The sequence below is a fragment of the Callithrix jacchus genome, chromosome 4 (assembly GCF_049354715.1).
Source record: "Callithrix jacchus isolate 240 chromosome 4, calJac240_pri, whole genome shotgun sequence".
NCBI lineage: Eukaryota > Metazoa > Chordata > Mammalia > Primates > Cebidae > Callithrix > Callithrix jacchus.
In genome coordinates this window covers 103,747,069-103,770,045 of record NC_133505.1, presented here as the reverse complement: position 1 = coordinate 103,770,045, position 22,977 = coordinate 103,747,069, and the positions used below count along the sequence as shown (strand labels likewise).

The 22,977-nt window shown below is 36.6% G+C and overlaps 1 protein-coding gene across 23 annotated transcripts in view; it reads right to left on the bottom strand.

Annotated features, from left to right (window-relative positions):
• The window catches only part of LOC144582184 (uncharacterized), a 1,185,294-nt gene that overhangs the window by 627,097 nt on the left and 535,220 nt on the right, over positions 1–22,977 (bottom strand). For 14 of the 23 annotated variants that reach the window (XR_013534406.1, XR_013534408.1, XR_013534407.1 and 11 more), the window contains 2 exons: positions 19,488–19,536; positions 18,357–18,426 (listed from right to left, as the gene is read on the bottom strand). The exons of 7 other annotated variants lie outside the window; for them this stretch is intronic. The gene's annotated coding sequence lies outside the window, so the exon portion shown is untranslated. The remainder of the gene's footprint in view (positions 1–18,356; positions 18,427–19,487; positions 19,537–22,977) is intronic. 2 more of the 23 variants (XR_013534401.1, XR_013534403.1) reach the window with 1 other exon arrangement.

Genomic DNA, 22,977 nt, shown 5'->3' with positions numbered 1-22,977 from the left:
AAGAGCTAATGATCCTAAATATATATGCACTCAGATACATAAAGAAAGTTCTTAATGACCTACAAGAGACTTATACTCCCACACAATAATAGTGGGAGACTTTAACACTCCACCATCAATATTAGACAGATCAAGACAGAAAAATCAACAGGACATCCAGGACTTGAACACAGATCTGGATGAAGCAGAAAGACATCTAATAGACATCTATGGAATTCTACACCCCAAATCCACAGAATATACATTCTCAGCACCATATCTCACTTACTCTAAAATTGACCACATAGGGAAGTAAATCACTCCTCAGCAAATGCAAAAGAAGGGAAATCATAACAGTCTCAGACCACAGTGCAATCAAGTTAGAATTCAGGATTAAGAAACTCACCCAAAACCACACAACTACATGGAAACTGAACAACATGCTCCTGAATTATGGCTGGAGAAATAATGAAATGAAGGTAAAAATAAAGATGTTCTCTGAAACCAATGAGGACAAAGACACAATGTACCAGAATCTCTGGGACACATTTAAAGCAGTGTCTAGAGGGAAATTTATAGCAATAAATGCCCAAATGAGAAGTAAGGAAAGATCCAAAATGGACACCATATCATCAAAAAGAAGTAGAGGAGCAAAGTCAAAAAAATTCAAAACCTAGCAGAAGACAAGAAATAACTAAGATCATAGCAGAACTGAAGGAGATAAAGACACAAAGAAATCTTCAAAAAATCAATAAATCCAGGAGGTGGTTTTTGAAAAGATCAACAAAATAGACTGCTAGCCAGACAAAGAAAAAAAAGAGAGAAGAATTGAATAGATGCAATAAAAAATGATAAAGGGAATATCACCAACAACTGCAGTGAAATATAAATTACCATCAGAGATTACTACAGACAACTCTTTGCACATAAACTAGTAAACCTTGAAGAAATGGATAAATTCCTGGAGACGTACACCTGCCCAAGACTAAACCAAGAAGAAGTTGAATCCCTGAATAGATCAGTAACAAGGTCTGAAGTTGAGGCAACGATTAACAGTCTACCAAACAAAAGAAGTCCGATTCCAGATGGGTTTACGGCCGAGTTCTACCAGACATACAAAGAGGAGCTGGTACCATTCCTTCTGAAACTATTCCAAACAATACAAAAAGATGGAATCCTCCCTAACTCATTTTATGAGACCAACACCATCCTGATACCAAAACCTGGCAGAGACATAACCAAAAAAGAAAACCTCAGGCTAACATCCATGATGAACATCAATGCAAAAATCTTCAATAAAACACCAGCAAACCGAATGTAATAGCACATCAAAAAGCTTATCCATCACAATCAAGTCAGCTTCATCCCAGGGATGCAAGGCTGGTTCAACATATGCAAATCTATAAACATAATCCATCACATAAACAGAACTGAAGACAAAAACTACATGATCTTCTCAATAGATGCAGAGAAGGCCTTCAACAAAATTCAACCACGCTTTATGCTAAAAACTCCTAATAAACTAGGTATTGATGGAATGTATCTCAAAACAATAAAAGCTATTTATGACAAACCCACAGCCAATATCATACCAAATGGGCAAAAAAATGGAAGGATTCCTTTTGAATACTGGCACTAGAAAAGGATGCCCTCTGTCACCATTCCTATTCAATACAGTATTGGATGTCCTAGCCAGAGCAATCAGGCAAGAAAGAGAAATAAAGCGTATTAAATTAGGAAAAGAGGAAGTCAAATTGTCTATATTTGCAGATGACATGATTGTATATTTAGAATAGCCCATTGTCTCATCCCAAAATCTCCTTAAGCTGATAAGCAACTTGAGCAAAGTCTCAGGATGCAAAATCAATGTGCAGAAATCACAAGCATTTCTATGCACCAATAATAGACAAACAGAGAGCCAAATCAAGAGTGACCTCCTATTCACAATTGCTAGAAAGAGAATAAAATACCTAAGAATACAACTAACAAAGGATGTAAAGGAACTCTTCAAGGAGAACCACAAACCACTGCTCAAGGAAATAAGAGAGGACACAACCAGATGGAAAAACGTTCCATGCTCCTTGATAGAAGGAATCAATATCATGAAAAATGGCCACACTGCCCAGAGTAATTTATGGAATCAATGCTATCCCCATCAAGCTACCATTGACCTTCTTTACAGAACTGGAAAAAAACCACTCTAAACTTTATATAGAACCAAAAGAGAGCCCACATAGCCAAGACAATCCTAAGCAAAAAAACAAAGCTACCTGACTTCAAACTATACCACAAGGTTACAGTAATCAAAACAGCATGGTACTGGTACCAAAACAGAGATATAGACCAATGGAACAGAACAGAGGCCTCAGAAGTAACTCCACACATCTGCAACCATCTGATCTTTGACAAACCTGACAAAAACAAGCAATGTGGGAAAGATTCCCTCTTTAATAAATGTTGTTGAGAAAACTGGCTAGCCATGTGCAGAAAGCAGAAACTGGACCCCTTCCTGACACCTTAAACTAAAATTAACTCCAGATGGATTAAAGATTTAAACATAAGACCTAACACTATAGAAACTGTAGAAGAAAATCTAGGCAAAACCAATCAGGACATAGGCATAGGCAAGGATTTCATGACTAAAACACCAAAAGCATTGGGAACAAAAGGCAAAATAGACAAATGAAATCTAATTAAACTTAAAAGTTTCTGCACAGAAAAACAATCATCAGAGTGAACTGGCAACCAACAGAATGGGAAAAAATATTTGCAATCTACCCATCTGACAAAGGGCTAATATCCAGAATCTACAAAGAACTAAAACAAATTTATAAGAAAAAAACAACCCCATCAAAAAGTGGGTGATGATATGAATAGACACTTTTCAAAAGAAGACATTTATGAGGCCAACAAACATATGAAAAAATGCTCATCATCACTGGTCATTAGAGAAATGTAAATCAAAACCACATTGAGATACCATCTCACATCAGTTAAAATGGTGATCATTAAAAAATCTGGAGACAACAGATGCTGGAGAAGATGTGGAGAAATAGGAACATTTTTACACTGTTGGTGGGAGTTTAAATTACTTCAACCATTGTGGAGATTCAACCATTGGAGACAGTGGAACATTTTTATTTATTGTGGAGTTTGAATCTCCACAACCATTGTGAAGATTCAACCATTGGAGACAGCGGAACATTGGAGACAGTGGAACACTGGAGACAATAGGAACATTTTTATATGGTTGGTGGGAGTTTAAATTAGTTCAACCATTGTGGAGACAGTGTGGAGATTCTTCAAGGATCTAGAAATAGAAATTCCATTTGACCCAGCAATCCCATTACTGGGTATATACCAAAAGGATTATAAATCATTCTATTATAAAGACACATGCACAGGTATGTTCATTGTTGCACTGTTTACAGTAGCAAAGACCTGGAACCAACCCAGATGCCCATCAATGAAAGAATGGACAAAGAAAATATGGCACATATACACCATGGAATACTATGTAGCCATAAAAAATGATGAGTTAATTTCCTTTGTAGGGAGATGGATGAATCAAGAAACCATCATTCTCAGCAAACTGACAAAAGAACAGAAAACCAAATGCTGCATGTTCTGACTCATAGGTGGGTGTTGAACAATGAGAACACATGGGCACAGGGAAGGGAATGTCACACACTCAAGGGGTCTGCTGCGGGTTGGGAGGTTGGGGAGGCACAGCAGGGGTAGGGAGGTTGGGGAGGAATAAGATTGGAAGAAATCGCCTGTAGGTGATGGTGGGGAAGGAGACAGCAAACCACCATGGCATGTGTGTACCTATGCAACTATCCTGCGATATCTGCACATGTACCCCAGAACTTAAAGTACAATAAAAAAAAGAAAAGAAAAAAAAAGAACTATGCATTTTAGTATTAATGAGAATTAATTTAGTATTAATGAGAATTGCTTGGACCTGGGAGATGGAGACTGCAATGAGCCGAGATTGTGTCATTGCACTACAGGCTGGGCAACAAGAGCAAAACTCTGTCTCAAAAAAAGAAGAGAGAAGAATCAAACAGACATACAAAAAAGATAAACGGGATAATATTATTGACCCCACAGAAATACAAACGACCATCAAGAATACTATAAATACCCCTATGCAAATAAACTAGAAAATCTAGACTAAATGGATAAATTCCTGGACACATACACCCTCCCAAAACTGAACTAGGAAGAAGCTGGACCACCAAATAGATCAATAACAAGTTCTAAAATTGAGGCAGTAATAAATAGCTTACCAACCAAAGAAAAGCCCAGGACTAGATGGATTTACAGCTGTATTCTACCAGAGGCAAAAGAGTAGCTGGTACCATTTCTTCTGAAACTACTTCAAGCAATTGAATAGAAGGGACTCTTCCCTAACTCACTTTATGAGGCCAGCATCATTTGGAAAACAAAACCTGGCAGAAATACAAAAAAAAAAGAAAGAAAGAAAGAAAGAAAACTTTAGGCCAATGTCCCTGATGAACATCAATGCAAAAATCCTCAATACAAAATACCGGCAAACCAAATCCAGCAGCATATCAAAAAGCTTATCCACCACAGTCAAGTCGGCTTCACCCCAGGATGCAAGACTCATTCAACATATGGAAATCAATAAATGTATTTCATCACATAATAGAACTAAAGACAAAAACCACATGATTATCTCAATAGATGCCGAAAAGTCTGCTGATAAAGTTCAACATCCCTTCATGTTACAAACTCTCAATAAACTAGGTATTGATGAACATACCTCAAAATAATAAGAGCCATTTATGAAAGACCCAGAGCCAATATCCATACTGGATGGACAAAAGCTGCAAGCATTTCTCCTGAAAACTGAGACAAGACAAAGATGCCTTCTCTCACTATTCCTATTAAACATAGTATTTGCAAGGGCAATCCAGAGCAGAAAAAGAAATAAATGCATTCAAATAAAATGAGAAGAGGTCAAATTGTCTCTCTTTGCAGATGACATGGTCCTATATCTTGAAAACCCCATCACCTCAGCCCAAAAGCTTCTTAAGCTGATAAGCAATTTGAGCAGTCTCAGGATACAAAATCAATGTGCAAAAATCACAAGCACTCCTACACACCAACAATAAACAAGCAGAGAGCCAAATCATGAATGAACTCCCATTCACAATTACTACAAGGAGAATAAAATACCTAGGAATACAGTTAACAAGAAAAGTAAAGGACCTTTTCAAGAAGGACTACAAACCACTGCTCAAGGAAATCAGAGAGGACACAACAAATGGAAAAATCATTCCATGTTCACGGATGGGAAGAATCAATATTGTGAAAATGATCATGCTGTCCAAAGTAATTAGATTCAATGTGATTCCCATTAAAATACCAGTGATAGTCTTTACAGAATTATAAAAAACTACTTTAAAGTTCACATGGAATCAAAGAAGAGCCCACATAGCCAAGACAATTCTAAGCAGAAGGAACAACACTGGAAGCATCATAATACCCATCTTCAAACTATACTACAGCTACAGTAACCTAAACAGCATGGTACTGCTACAAAAACAGACACATAGGCCAATGGAACAAAACAGAGATCTCATAAATAAGACCACAATCTACAACCATCTGATCTTTGACCAAACTGACAAAAACAAAAAATGGGGGAAGGATTTCCTATTTAATAAATGGTGCTTGGAGAACTGGCTAGCCTATGCAAAAAATTGAAACTGGACTCCTTCCTTACACCTTATACAAAAATTAACAAGATGAATTAAAGATTTAAATGTAAAACCAAAAACTACAAAACCCCTGAAGAAAATTCAGGACATAGGCACCGGCAAAGATTTCATGATGAAAACTCCAAAAGCAATTAAAACAAAAGCAAAAATTGACAAATCAAATCTGATTAAACTAAAGAGCTTCTGCACAGCAAAAGAAACTATCATCAGAGTGAACAGACACATGAACGGAAAGAATGGGAGAAAACATTTGCAATCTATCCATCTGACAAAGGTCTAATATACAGCATCTACAAGGGACTTAAATTTATAAGAAGAAAATAAACGACTCCACTAAAAAGTGGGCAAAGGACATGAAGAGACTCTTCTCAAAAGAAGACATTTTTGTGGCCAAAAACATATGAAGAAAAGCTCAACATTGTGCAAATCAAATCCACTGTGATACCATCCCATCCCAGTCAGAATGGTGATTACTAAAAAGTCAAAAATTAAAATAAATAAATAAATAAAACAGATGTTGGCCAGGCTGTGGAGAAATAGAAACTCTTTTATACTGTTGGTGGGAATGTAAATTAGTTCAACCACTGGGAAGAGAGTGTGGCAATTCTCAAAGACCTAGAGGCAGAAATACCATTTGATCCAGCAATCCCATTATGGGGTATATACAGAAAGGACTTAAATCATTCTTTTAAAGATACGTACACCTGTATGTTCATTACAGCACTGCTCACAATACCAAAGACACAGAATCAACTCAAATACCCGTCAGTAATAGACTGGAAAAAGAAAATGTGGTACATATACACCATGGAATACTATGAAACCATAAAAATGGAACAAGATCATGTTCTTTGCAGGGACAGGGATGGAGCTGGAAGTCATTACCCTCAGCAAATTAACACAGGAACAGAAAACCAAACACCTCATGTTCTCACTTTTAAGTGAGAGCTGAACAATGAGAACACAAGGATACAGGTCAGGGAACAATACACTCCAGGGCCTGTCCAGGGGTGGGGCTGGGGGAGGAAGATCATTAGGAAAAATAGCTAATGCATGCTAAGCTTAATACCTAGGCGAAAGGTTGATAGGTACAGTAAATCACCATGGCACACATTTACCTATGCAACAAACCTGCATATTCTGCACGTGCATCCTGGATCTTAAAAGTAAATTAAATTAAATTTTTACAAAATATAAAAAAGATATATGAAGATAACAAAAAGCATCCTTTTTTCTAGTTTTGCATATGTTTAATAATGTTTATAATACATTAACTCAGTAATGTGGGAGATTTTATATTTATTTTATATTTATAAATATATTCACATATATATTAGTGAAATTTTTTTCCAGCTAAGGCTGTCCAATACAGAATGGTACAAGAACTCTCTGCTTCTCACCTGGCTTTTTGCAATAGACTCTGACTGGTCTTTCAGTCCAATTCTCAGCTCTGATTAAACCTAGCAAGACAATATTGATTGGACATCTGGTACTCTTTGGCCCCAGTCCTTTGCTCTTGCCATTTCCCTACCTAAAATATCCTTCCCTTTCCTCTGACACCTTTCCATTTCATACCATCCTTCAAAACTCAGTTTAGATGACCCCTTCTTGATCTTCTGCCTGAAGTGAATTTTCTCTCTTCTAAACATTCATGGCAGGGATGTGGGATGTTCACACTTGTTATGGCAGGCTTCATAGTCAATAGTGATTTGTTTTTTGCATTTGCCCAAGTTGTTAACCATAAGCTCCTTAGGGAGAAAGTCCATTTTTATGTACTTTCATACCCTTGATACGGCCAGAACAGTGCACATAGTAGGTACTCAATAAACATCTACTTAAGGAATTAAAATTATGAATAGCAATCTCCTTAACTTCCTCCAAGTTACATTGCAATTTGTGTTTTCTTAAGACTACTTCTATTTTTAACTACCGTATATACTTGGTAAAGGATTTTACAACTCTCTAAATTAGCCCATGGTGATTACCCCTACTGTGCAATTTACCACTATTTTATTAAAGCAAGATTAAAGATAATACTTCATTGGAAGAAGTAACAGCAACATTAACCTCTATTTACCTTGACATAATAAAGCTTTAATAAAACATGGGCAAATTGCATTAAGGGGGATAATTATTCTAACATAAAATTTAAAGGGAATTTAATTTCTTATTCTGCATGTTTAGTGCTTTAAGATTAGTGTCATTAATGTCCTTTTCCTCATTTATAGAGGATACATAAAAACATTCAACCCTCTCCTATTTGTTTTCTTATTAAATAATTCTTAATTTATATTCAAGTTCATAAACATAAGAACATAATTTTAAATGTACAGTTTTTCAGAAGTAAATATCCTTATAGGATGTCAGGGCAGGGAGAGTTCTGCGGGAGAGATTTTACCCCAAGACAAAAAAAAAAAAATCCTTGTCTAAATTTTTGAGTGTTGAATCAAGAAGATTCTTGTTTGTTTTATATCCTCTGGCTTTATTACATCAGACAAGCTTCAAAGGGGCAGAGCACATAAGATTGAAAAATAACACAGCTGCATTTTGCAATGGAGTGTTCTGCCTCTGCCTGTATTTTGTTGTTCATGTAATACTTTTCAATAAACAAAGATGTCAATCAACTCTCTTTGCAGCACATCACATTTCAGATTTAAACCACTTCAGACACATCACTGCCCCAAGCTCATGCATTTAACAGATAAAAATTCAGCTTTCTGTCTTGGCAGAATGCAGTATTGATTGTAGGTGGTATTTAGGTGAGAGTATGGTGGAAAAATATTACCTTCACAGTGTCCACTATAGAAGCATAACATAAAGTACATTAGGCTGCTCACAAACTTTTTTTTCTAATGGCACAGCATTGATTGATACCCATTTACAAACACATTCCTAGGGAAGACTTCTACATGCAGCAAATTGTGAAGGTGGCAGCGAGGGGTTAGGCACACAGGATAGTAATCATGAAAACTTTGATCACTTGATTTGATTCTAGCGCTTTGTAAATTAGCATAATTATTCAAACATGCTTCATTAAAAATCATGACTGTACAAGTCTTTCAGTTTAATGATCCAAATATATGTCACGTGAGCTAAGCTTTAAATAAGAATATTAACTCAGTGCTAGAATGCTGTGAGAAATTTGTTCTTAAAATCAAGAGAATGTGTAAAAGCGCAAACTCCAAAACCCCAATCAGGAAAAAAGAAATCTAACAGGCACATGAGCATGTGGTGGGTAATATTTTTCTATTTATCTTCACATCCATCTGAATGCCTCTTGGGGCCACCAAAGGTTAGATACCACGTCACTTCTAAGCTACTAGAAGATTGGCATACAATCCCTGTAAATCTCGAACTAATTACATTTGAATTTTAGGTGTCGCAGCAAGTTTTGACCTTTGAAGTTGGCAGAAGAAAAGTTTGACAGTTCTTAAAGTGTTACCAGGTACTAAAAGAGGTCATTTCAAATTGATGAAAGAAAGGGAGAAAAGCTAAATTAATGATGCCAAAGATATTAATAAGGCTACTGTTATTGGCATACATTTAATTATGCATCAGATCTCATTTAATAACGATGTCAAATTCACTTATATTGCAGGCTACATACAGAAAATAAAGACAGCATACAAGACACTCCATTATTTTGGTTGTTCTATTAATATTAAGTACTAACTTAGAGACAATTGAATCATATTCATGAAATTAAAATATAGAGTATAGGGGGATTCATTTTAAGTTAAATTAATCTGCTTCTAAATCACTCAAATCCTGAAGCACAATAGATAACGATTAAGGCTCCCTGATTTTATGTAGTATTCATGATACATGGAGTTGGTTTAAAAATAGATTGTCACTTTCCACATCACCATTTTTTTTTCCCTTTTGACAATTTATGTGGCATCATCACACAGACATTTCAAAAAGTCTATAACAATTTTAAAGTAGATGAAATTTTAGAGTGTAATGTATTTTCAAAATACTATATATTTTATTTGAATCTGCAACTTTATTGCTAAATATATTAAGTGCCACAAAATTAAAATGCAAACTCTCACTAGTGGCCTTTTAACACCACAAAAATAGTCATTAATCTCAGAAATGTTAAATTGATCATTCTCTCTTATTGTAATGAAATAGGATCAACATCAGTTCCCTGGTCACCTTTCAAGATCATTGATAGTCTGATGCATCTTTGCCAGGTGCCTATATCAAATGTTGTGTCCATGTCTGGGAGTAATTTGAGGGAGAAAATAGTGACAGATGACTCACATTAGTCACAAAAATATGATAAATATAAAAGTGACCAAAATCACTTGTACATCAAGTGATTTGATTAACAAGAAAAAAAAAACTAAATGCATAGTTCTAGGAAACTACAGTAATTCTTATGTCAGGTGACAAAATGTGGTCCACAATGTGTACCCAAAACTTTTTCTATCAATAGATGAATTATCAATATTAATAACTGACAATGAGACCACGATCCTTGGAGAATCCTCCTGAATGGCTGCAGCCACCTGCCTGGAGTGTTTCAATCTTAAAGAATTAATTTGGGCCGGCTGCAGTGGCTCACACCTGCAATCCCAGCACTTTGGGAGGCCGAGGCGGGTGGATCACGAGGTTAAGAGATCGAGGCCACCTGGTCAACATGGTGAAACCCCATCTCTACTAAAAATACAAAAGTTAGCTGGGCATGGTGGTGCACGCCTGTAATCCCAGCTACTCTGGAGGCTGAGGCAGGAGAATGGCTTGAACCCGAGAGGCATAGGTTGCAGTGAGCCAAGTTCCTGCTACTGCATTCCAGCCTGAACGACACAGCGAGACTCTGTCTCAAAAAAAAAAAGAATTAATTCGCATCTCCCATGTCATTAATATAACAGCAAGCCTCTAAGAAACAAATACAAACTTCTACAAAATAAGTCTGGAAATAGAAATCCGAGAATTATGCTTAAAACAAAAAGTACTTAAATAATTTAAAAAAAAGAAAAAATTAAGACTTTAAGTTATTTGGAGGCAGAGATCATTTCTTATTTACCTTTATTATCTCAGGACATAGCACAATGGTTGACTTTATATTTAACTCGATTGATAATTGAATGACACTCATTTCATCCTTGTCATTTGTTCTGTTTCTTTGAATAACATTTAAACATGATGAATTCAGGTGATAAGAAGTAGTTTAGCGAAGTTTGAGTGCAGCTCTAGGAGGAGTAAGGGTAAGTGATGAAAATAATAATGTCTGCAGATAAATTATTCTCTCTGGGTTTTTATGCCATGTCAAAGAATTCAGAGTTTTTCCTATAAACAATACAAACTTTTGAAGGATTTTAAATTGGAAGGTGACATGATCAATACTATGCTTTAGAAATAGCACCCTGTAGTGAGTATATAGAAGATGAATTTAAGCAAGGCAAGACTGATCAATTAGGAAGTTGTTGCATTATTTAAAGAAAAAAAGGGGGGCTATGTTCAAAACGGCATTAATAGCAAGAATAATTTAAAAAGCAGAGAAGGAGAGGTTGGTCAGGCAGAGTCAGAATAACAATAATATAAATAACAAATGATATTTATTGAGCATTTAATAGGAGCCAAACGCTATTCAAAATACCAGGCCTGTAGTAACTCATTTAAACTTCACAAGAATTCTATGGGAGAGGGATTATTATTCTATAGAGATGGGAAAATTCTACAGATTAGGTAACTTCCCAAAGGTCACACAGTTGGTAAGTGGCAGTGGCAGGATCTGACACAGGATTGCCTCCAAGGTCTGCCTCTAAACTACTGCTTTATGACTTAAAGATTTCTGGGCTTATGTGACATGGTAGGTAATCATGCTATTCCCACATAAGATGGAAATATGTGAAACACATTTACAGCATGGTTTCCCAACCTTGGCATTGTTGACATTTTGGGCTATATATTTTTAGTTATTTGAGGGGACTGTCCTGTGCATTGTAGGATGTTTAGTAGCATCTCTGACCTTTATGCAGTATCTCTGACCTCTATGCAGTAGTACATACCCCCACCCCAGTCAAGGCTATGTCTCTAGACATTGCTTAACTTCCCATGGGACCTCAATCATCTCCTACTGAGAACCACTAATTGATTTTTTTATAAAAAAGAAGGAAGGGAAGAAGAAAGAAAAAACAATAACAAATTCAGTTTTTGTTACAGTTTTTTTTCTTATAATGAGTTTGACTTCCTTCCTTCTAAATTGGGATGCCCAGCCAAAAGTTAAATTTATAAAATTAGAATTTAAGAGTGATTATGAGTGGAGCCATACATCTAGCAAATCATGGCACAGTCAATAACTGAATGTGACTTTCAGGAACAATATGACATCAACGGGGCAAATATCAGCCTTAGAGGCACAAACATTTAGAAGATGAGAAGAAGAGGAATCCTAAAAAACAAAGATGAGAAGATATATAAAGGAGAATAAAATAAAGGGGAGGAGACAGTTTTAACAATGTTGAATTTTGCAGAGATGAAGTAAATAAAGACTGAATAACCCTAACTGGATTTAACAACTAGTATGATACTGATGGCTGCTACTGGCACCGTTGATAATTTCTTCATTGAAATTATATTCTTCTTTTTTTTCTCTAAATATTCCTTCTGTCACTCCATATACTATATGCCTATTCTCTAATTGGTCAAATCTCAAGGCTTTCAAGATCCAGCTAGTAACTCTGCCCAGCTTCAAACAAGTCTTTATGACAAGCAAAAGTCATATGCTTTCAAAAAAACTACTTCTGTTGGACAAATAATCTATGTCTAACCCAAATGATAATGAAAATTTGTGCTGGATATCAGATGGTAATTAGCCTGGATGATCATGTCCTTCTTGCATAGGGAGTTTGAAGATGAAACACAGAGAAAGAGATCAAGAGGCCAATGGAGAGATGAGAGAGGCATTGGAATGGCTGAGCAAGAAAGAGCTGAGGCCTTATTCTTACAATATGCCCCAATTATATGAGATCATCTTGGTTCTATTTTTCTAACAATCTGAAAGACACACATACAAACTAGTTCCAGGAAGGGGCTGCAACAAAGGACACTCAGGTGGTAATGTAAACTGGTGGTGGCTTAAAGGCAGTTATAAAGGGGGAAGCAGTGAAAGCAATCATTCCTGCTTCTCTCCGGCTTCTCTTTAGTACTCCTGCTTCTCTTTAGTACTTCTCTTTACTTTAGCAAAGCAAAGAGGTCTTCTTTGTATTCTTTCTTCTAAAGTAAAGAGGTCTTCTTTGGTCCTCTCTTTAGTATTCCCCTTTAGTACTTCTCTTTAGTACTCCTCTTAGTACTTCTCTTTAGTACTTAGTACTTTTAGTACTTTCCTTTAGTACTTCTCTTTAGCACTCCTGCTTCTCTTTAGTAATTCTCTAAAAGTGGTTGGTCTGACAGCTAAGACTGTGATACAAATGTTAATAAATGCCATGTAACAGAAGTTGGGAAGAGGGTGGCGTTTTTTTTATGAGCTAATTCCCCATGGCTGATATTGCCCAGCAGATTCAGGACCCTCAGGTCAGAATCTAGATAAGAGTATGCCATAGCATTTAGGATCAGTGAAAATAATGCAATCCTGGAGTCATATAAACCTATAAACCCATGATTAGCTGTGAATAAGCAGGTAATTAAAAGCTTTTCCTCTCATTTTTATGCACATTGCAAGTAAGATGCCTGGTGACTGATGAGTAAAAGTTGTTCCTAGGGTTTAAGGATATACAGGTAGTGAAGGTATTTTATACATGTATGTATGTATTTTGGTCTAATTTGTTTAGCTTTGAGCGATCTTTGTTGAGACAAAGGCCAATTCTGGTTCTAGATTTCACAGCTAGATAATGGAAGAAAACAAAGGGCTATTGTATGACTGTGGCTTGTAGTCACATAATCAGTATGCTAAGACCTGTTCTTGAAGCCATAATGGCAGTTAACTTTAGAACCCCTTTCTTAAAAAACCATGAAGGCTCCACAAAGTTGAATTTCTTCTAGACACATGAAAAAAAAATCTAGGAAGTATGTGAGAAAATTTGAGTACCAATAGGTTGCCCCATGAATCCCTGTGGAAACTTTAATGTATTCACCACCCTTCAGGAAGAATACCTGTGGAAACCTTCACACAGTATTCACTACCACTGTTTGTCACACTACAATATCTAATCCATATGGAAGGTGCGATTACACATGGACTTGTGGTTTAGATGCAAAATGGCATTAGAAGTAATTTCACCCAGAATGCCTTTCAGAAATGGGATGGAACTAGAGCTGGCAAACTATGGCCTGCTGGTGGACTGCCTGTTTTTGCAAATATATTTTTATTACAATGCAGCTGCATCCATACATTTACCCATTGCCCATGGCTGCTTTCACACTACAGTAGCAGAGTTTAGTAGTTGCAACAGTGTTCACCTGGCCCAGAAGCATAAAACATTTACTGTCTGATCCTTTCAGAAGAAAGTGTGATCCTTGGTCTAGACTAGAAATTTCTGACTGAAGCAGAAGAGAATAGACTTGTCTGTGTGCCCCAGGATTGGGAGATATGGGACTAATTCATGCTGAAATGACTGGTTAATGAGGTTCTCAACAACGACCCCAAGTTTTAAGGATTAGGACAGACACCTGCAGATCTAACTGCTTTATCTCTTGTCCAAACCTGGTCAGGCAGTTTTGGCCCAAGATGTCCCACATAAAAGAGCCATAGAATCACTAATTCCTGGAATAATGTAGCCCAGAGAGTTGTATGTTTGGTTTGTTTGCTGAGAATACTAATTTTGCTCCAGGTGAATAACCAGTAATGCAGAGAAAAGAAAGAATTTCATGGTAAAATAAGTTTGGGACATGTGGTCATGTTGATTAAATAAAGCTAAACCAGTTCTATATGCCATAATTTTTTAATCCTTAGTAGGCTAAAATGCTTTGTGAATTTACAAAAAGAGGAAAGAGGTGAAAATGTATTCAACACTTTCCTCACGGAATTCATAAAACTTAAATTTCTGAGGTATGTACTTTGAGAATTCGAAGTGAAAGAAAGAATACAGACCTGTTTGGCACTCCCTTATCATAGAGTCTTTACATATATTGTTTCCTCTTGGAACATTCTCCCTAGGCCCCATTCCATCACCAATATACACAATTTCCTTTTTAGCTCCAGTGAATTATCAAATTTTAGGTCCACACTCAGTTGTGCCATGGCCATCACCAAATTATGTCAGATCACCTATTTTACATGTCCATAGGATCTATAACTCACACCCTTATCATGTATATATATTTTAATTTATTTGGATGATGATTTTATTAATGGCTGTCTTGCTCAACAAACTCTCAATTTCATGGAGATCACCAGCAAATTCCTGTCACTCAATACAGTGCCTAATAGCATGTGGTAAACATTCGATAAACATTGAATGCATGAATAGGTCTATAACATGCATTGGGCAACACAGTGCTGCAGTTACAGTCTCCAGTGGAAGCCTGAGGGCTTACTTCATTAAAAGCTGACTGACAAAAGATGATTCTGATAAATTAAAATCTCCAAATTCTGAGTCTTTCACAGCCAGGAAGGGATTGTGTGTGTGTGTGTGACAATAAAGCTACTCACTTTGAGTACAGGCTTACTCAAAGCAAGATAAAGAACTCTAATTAATTGATCTAAGCTCTCATGTAAGGCATCCATGACTTCTGTGCTGTAAGTGTCTGGGGCAGACAGCCATGATGGAGACAGCATATGTATGTATCCTTAGAATAGAGGCACTATAAAGTCTCCAGAATTTTGAATAAAGAACACAGTCCCTGAGGGGTCACTCTGCTTCTAAGAAACAGCTCCTGCTGTGTTGATGAGCTTCCATGTGTCCTAAAGCTAGACTGAGATATGTATTACGTTTATTTAAGATACCTATAAAATATTTTTGTGAAAATGCCTAACATCCACAGATTTTAAACTTGGGAAGGCAGTCCTAGATGGAGAATTCTATTGTAAAGCTGTGAGTATGAACACATTGCCCAGAAAGGCACAAGGAAATAAAATAGTAATAATAACAATAAGAAAAGTAGAAGAACAAGTCTAGAGAAGGTGTCTTTGAGGGTAGGTGACAGAAAAGAAGATCGAATCCAAAAAGATCCAAAACAAATAAATACAATTAGATATTAATGTTTGTTAAAGCTAGCTGGCGAAAACACAGATGTCTGTTACATTATTTCTTCCATATTTAGTTTGTTTCAAATATGCCAAAACAATTTTTAGAAGCCCTGAGGAGTGACCAGAAGGACAGGAAGTAAAGGAGGAGAACGCTACTAACTTGAATCCAAGGAAGGATGGCATTTCATGTAGGCTGAGGTTAGCCATGAAATGGAGGGGTTGTGCGAGATAAAGATTGAAAACTGTCAGTTGTTTTGTCAATTGAAAGATTATCGTGACCTTACTGAGAGCAGCTTTAGAAGGCACGTGGGGCAGATGACAAATATTATTTGGTATAAGAGTAAAAAGAAGATGAAACAAGCTGACAACTAAAAAGTAAAGCTGTTTGTTATCCCTACCAATGCATAGGGCAGCAGTCAAATGACATATTCAGGATTTAGGTCTTTTCATCTTTCTGTTTTGTTATATCCTCATCATTTTGGATTTTGCCCTCAGCCTTGCCCTTTCATACTCCAAAATGGTTGCAGCAACTTCAGGCATTTAGTCCTCAAACAACAATATCCAGAAACAGAAAAAAGGTAGGGAAGTAGAATCAGGGAGAGATGTTTTCATGCATATTCCTTTTTGAAATGAGGAAACTCTTTTCTTAGTATTACTCAGGAAACTTCCCCTCACTCTTATTGGCCAAAATAGTATCATGTTCCAAACCCTAGACTAATCATCAGCAAGGTGGTAGGTGACAATACAATACATATCAAGACTGCACTCCCTGAGACTACAGATGGGCACCTTCTTGGAAAAGAAAACAGCAAAAGATGAGCACCTGATAAAATGTGGGCTCTGTTATGCTTGCAAGATGCTAGAGAGTGATTGTAAGGAAGGGAGAAGTTGAGTTAGGTAGTCAAGGGTGTTGGCCACAGTCTATCATGGAAATATCTAGCAGAGAAAGGTTGAGGTGCAGCAGGGAGAGAAGAGAGGGGCTGGCTGTAGGTCTCTGGTTAAGGAGAGGTGGAGCAAGGATGGCAGAACCAGGATACGGTTAAAGAGATCAGTCTTGGACACAGGGAAGTCCCAATGCACTAAGAAGGGAGGAGGTTAGACAGAAAAGGGGAAAGTGAGGACAAATGTCAGATACAGGTAACTTTTAGGAGTCAAGATGAGTTTGTTACAGGTGGAAATCAGCAAATAAAACATGTGTAAACAGCACGAGCTGCAGGTTGCCAGAGCTTGATGGGAGCACTGGGGAGAGTCCAGGCCTCACACAACTTGTAATTTCCAAACAATTAATGAGAGAGATAATTAACTCTAGATGGATTTGAAAGACTTGACTGAGTTAAATAGGATTATGGAAATATGAGATAAGAAAAGCATCTTCTGTGTCAATTTGGCCTTAAAAATCTTTATAGTTACATATTTATTTACATCCTACTAATATATAAAAATGTGCATGCTTATCAGCATAACATATGTTGTTATGTGGAGGGAAAAAAAACTTCACATAGAGCCTGTCATACAGTAGATTCTCAATAAATGTCCATTTCTGATTTGCATCATACTTCTGTACTGGGTCCATTAAAAAGTCTAATCATATCCAACCCAATTTATATACCTCCCCAGATTTGCTTGGCTCCATCTGTCTCCTGAACACCTGATGGCTTGCTCTTTGGAGAGCCTCAGACAGCCGGTTCCACTGTACCTACACGTGGACTGGGCTCAGGCATAGCTTTCCCTGGTGTTCCATAGCCAGTGGGAAGATGCAAACCCTCTACTGGCCTGACATTCAGTCTGAGATGAAGTGCAATACCCAAAGTTCTAAGACCAGGCCTCCTCATTGTCTACTAGGAGGGGCTGGATAACACCACTAGAAGGGAGGGGGTCTTAAACATTCACAGCTCCTCAGAGTTTCTCAAAAGTAGGACTTGAGGTACAATAGCTCAGAGTACTAATCAGCTGGGTTATATGGTTGTATGTGGACCAGTGAGAACAGAACAGAAGGATCTGGGAGATAATTTATTTTCATTTTGCACATTATCCACTGACTCTTCTCAAAGACACCATGGTTCCCTACAGCCTGTCCTTGAAAGGGCCCTCAGATTGATCAACCAGCAATCTGTGAAGCTGTTGCCATCTTGGTAATACAGAATGTTATATTTGCTTTCTTCCTTTTCTAGCTTACTCCCCTTTTCTGCCTCTTTATGCTGTTCTGAGAGTTCATACTAGCCCTGCCACTCCCTTAAATGGTTAACAAGTGAGCTTTCCTCCTCAGGCTCTGTTTTCTAGGAAACCGCAGTGAAAACTCAACAAACAGCTGGATTGCTGACCAATTCAGCATACACATTAGGAGTATAAAACAATAAGGCTGTTTGTCCATTTGCAAACACGTAACTCCAGTTGATGAAAACTGCTCAAATAGCCCTTGAGCCCTCAAAATAATATTGCAAACTTAAAATGAATAATATAATCGTTTCAAAACAATCCATGAAATATACCTGGCAAAGGTCTGGCACAAACTAGGCACTCAGTAAATATTTCTTAGGTGTACTCTTCATAGATTTTCACCTGATTTCAGGGAGAACAAGAGACAACATGGAGAGAAATAAAATATTTTTGTCTGTTATTTTGAGCATATGCACAGTCAGAAATCTAATCCTCAATGAACTATAAGACATGCTTCTGTGTTCAGTACCAGATCACATGTTGGGGACTGGGTATGGCAATTAGACTATGGGTCTGTGGATAGAGCCTCAAACCTCAGAGAGTAGCCTAATCCAGCTTGGATGTGAAATAGCACAAGCTGCTGGAGAGCAGCAGCGAGCCAGACCACAAGTGGCTGCTGTCAGTTCAAAGGCAGGTGTGCCAAGGATAAGAAGCTGCCATGTAATCCAGGACTTGTCAATTCTCAGACAAGTCATTCATAAGTCCACCCTGCAGCCTGTGGTTGAATTGTGAATATATACTTGAGACTGTCACGTGTGTTATGTTGTACTTAATCCTACCAGTTGTGGAGCTGAAGCCTCAGGGTTGTAACAAATATTATATTCAGAATCATCTCTAGTTTCAGTATGAAGTTGAGATGTGTGTGCAATTCTAATTCCAGAATTCTCAAAATGCAAGTTATTTGCATACAATTTCTAATACTTCACAATGGATAACAATAAAGCATATTTTCCTCAAAAATGCTTTAATTACAAAATTACTAACAAGACCAATTCTAAACCTTTATAAAGGTTGAAACTTGAAAAACATCCTAAATGAAATCTACCTCTAATAATGTGGTTATTCTTTTAAAACAACAGTTTAAACACATCTAACTGCTGAAAGCATTTTTTCCAAAAAGCTGATGAGTAATAGTTTAATGTTATAGTACTCTTAATAATCTTGTGTGTTACACTCATTTTGCAAAAAATGGGGGCTGAGTCTTACAAGATATAATATTTTTTGCCTAAAGTCTTAGAACATTAGATGTTGAGCTAAGATTTTTATAATTCTACAATTATTATGACCCCTATAACATACTCTGAGCAAAGGATACTAAGTTTTAATATGTTCAATTTTAGTTCATTTACTCATCAAATACTTATTTAGCACTTTCTACCTTTGAGTATTTTTCTGATACATACCTTCACATGATGACATATTTCATACAACTCTGAAATCTGTATGATTAGCCTGGGAATTAAGAAGAGCAGGTGTTACTATTAATATTGTACCTTCTTAATCAGCACTTAATATGTGTTATTGAATGTACTACTCATATCAGACAATTTGAGCCTCAAAATAAAATTACCTTATATAAATATGAACCATGGCTCTCAGAATTCAAGCCTCTTATTTCATTCTTGACCTATTTTATAGGTGAGAAACTTAGAGCTCAAAAAAAGGTATTATTTTTTTGCAAATCAAAACTTGAAAGAGTAAAGAATCAAACCCAAATCCTGTAGCTTCACAGCTTAATATTCAATTTTTAAATGTTAGATTTTTAAAACCCTCAAATGTAGAAATAAAGTCCAAATAATAAACAGTAGTAAAGAAAATAAAAAAAACACTGCTATGATAAATACATTCAACTGCAATAAAGTTGCAGTTGAATGAACTGATGAAGGCAGCACTATATTCTTTGCACATGAACTTCATTATTGAAAAGCTGATTCAGAATGGAAAAAGACATTTAGCTCACTCTCATTTTCTTGTTTTACTATTTCAGCCATAGTTCATTCATACCATAATCAAGGTTATAAACAATTTTTCTAATAATTTATTCATTCAGATAATTTCAAAAAAAGAAATCATAACACACAAAAGTCATGAAAATGAGAAGATTAATATCACTCTCTTTCTTTGCTTTCATTCCCAAAGTTTAAAGAGCTCAGAGTCACTTGCAAAATGGAAACCAATTGCTTAAAATTTTGATGCCATCTTAAAGAGATTCAAAGAAGGTGCTACTAGGATTGAAAGCCTCCCTTTGAAGGAAAAAAAAAAACGCTCGAGAAGATTGGTTTTGTCTTGCATTAGTGATCTTTCTTAAAAGTCACCAGTGCCTAATTCTCTTTTCAGTCTAGCACGTAAGCATGTGCTGCATACAGTTCAGAACCATATCATGTGCAAACCCTCTTGCAGGGACTTTAACAAATGGTGTCAGTTACACTTGTGGGAAAAAAAACTTTGTAAACAAAAAGAAACAAAGATAATACCAAAAGTAGGAGTATTTGAAAGTTATTGAGAAAGAAGGACCTCCTGATATACTGAGCATATCGATGAGGTACTTCTTTGACTTTGTTCTTTCAGTGAAGAATTGGCATAGCTATTCCATTTTAATCTGCTAGCCCCTTAAAGTTCAATGTTATATTTACCAAAATATTTTCAAGCTCTATTTCAAATTGTCCTGAAACATCCTCTCAGAGCACATGCTTAGTATAACTTCTAAACCCTGAGGATGACATGTAAACTCCATTTTAATCTGACCCTTGTCTTTCTACCCTGTCTCACCCTTAACCACTCCGGTCTCCTTAAGTGTTCCCTTTCTACAAGCTGAAGTTGTAACTGTTGCTTGCAGATAAGGAAATGCATCAGCTTTATTACCCCCTTGCTTGTATATATTTGCTCCCAGTGTCTGTCCCTATACTCCTCCCTCCCTGGCCAATTCTGACTCCTACTCCACAAAGGATGAGTTGCCTTTCTGAATGCCTTTATAGTAAGTGCTCTTTGCATATCTCCATGTATGCTCCAGCCACTGTGCTGACCAGTTTATGTGTATTATCATATTTAATCTTCAGAACAACTCTAGGCAGTTAGTACTGTTATTATCTCAATTTTTCAGACTTACTAAGTACGTTTTCAAAGGACTCACAGGTATTAAGTATTAGATATAAACTTCAAACCCAGGTTGGACTAATTCTAGATCCTTTGCTCTTAACAAGTATCTTATTCCTAAATGTCATCATAATGTGTTGTGATGCTGGCTGAAAATTCACTGTCCTCATCTTGAACATGATCATTCAACATATGTTCAATAAGATGTGCTCATTAGCACATTATGGAGAAAACTTTTCAAACGCCTTGCTGAAAAAAAAAAGACACCTCATGCCAATAAAATTATCTTAATCTACCAATAAAATGTTTTTATACGCTCCTTATGGTTTCTAATTAATGCTTTCTTTTTTCTACAAGATTAGTAATCATCCAATCAACAATGAAGAACAGAATTTTAACGAATACCATCATCAAAGTTTGCAAGCTGTGGTTTCTACAGTGAATATTCTCATCCAAACTCCCTCATATCTTCTAAAAATTAGATAGCTTTCTTCCTGTCTTCCTCCCTTTTCCCCTCTCCTGTTGCCTTTCTTCTTGCTTTTCATTTCTCTCTACCTCCTGTATCTCTCTTAATTAGGTCCTTTACCTTTCTGGCTCCTCGTGATTCTTAATAGATGACATTTCTGTTATCCTATCATGTTTTCAGCATCCTAGCATAAAATGTGCCTCTCTAATTTGAGGAATTAATTCATATGTTACAGTTGGATGTGCTCTTGCGTGTTTGTCCCAGTGGTAAGTTTGATTTTCTTCCTTTGTGCTGTTTCTCTCTTTATCATTTGCATACCACTTTCCTTGCTGTAGAATGTAGCAATTGGAATTGAGTAGCCCTGCTATTTTTCCTCAGCTTCCTCAGAAGAAGCCTAAGCCTTTATTGCTTAGCTCCTTTAGACCCAAATAAAAAAGTCATTTTAGTTGTGACTAGTATTTGGCAAGCTTTGTAGAAATTTGTTTTGGGCACTTCTGATACCATTGTATTAGTTCCCAATTATATAACTGATTCAAAGAGATTAATCCATTTAAAGGACTGAATACCTCTCGACTATCTTGCTAGAAACACAAGACAGGTCATTTCAGGTCCTGGCTACAACACCCAGAGGTGCAGATTACTACTGATTTTTCAGCCTTACCTTAGCTATGCAGACCTTGTCCTGGAAGCACCAAAGACAATATGCCTACAAATTCACTTTATTGCTGTTTTTGATGCCTTAGGCTTGATTCTTGAATTCTCATTTCACACCAGAATTTATTTACCAACATAAACATGCACATCTGAAAGTCTTGTCTTTATCAGGAAAGAGAGCAGCAAACCAATCTATAGAGTTCCCATTGGCCTTAAAATCAGAACACATCAGGAGTGCCTTGTTAGATGAATTTAGCAGCAGGGAAGCCTGCAGCTCATCAGCTTTCTGTTTCTCAAAAGTAGGTACTTATTGCAGTCAAGAGGAATTATTCCTGAGGATTTCTGGTCATGGGGATGTTTTCATTACCTTTAAAAAATGTCAGAGTAAGACAAAAGAAAAGTCTTTATATTTGTTTTGCTCTACAATATTTTATTTGATTTAAATACCCTTTGATCTACTCTCAGATTGTATTAACTAGGATGTAAAAATTATATGTTGAAATAAAATTAAAGTTAATCATATTTTTAGCCATTCACTACACAAACAAACATTAAGACAATCTACAGTGACCCCTATTAAAGACATGTAGGTTTCTGCCATCAAGGAGGAGCCAACACAGTGATAAAGAAAGACATGTTAATGGAATATGATGAAGATTTTAATTGACAGGCTAGAGAAA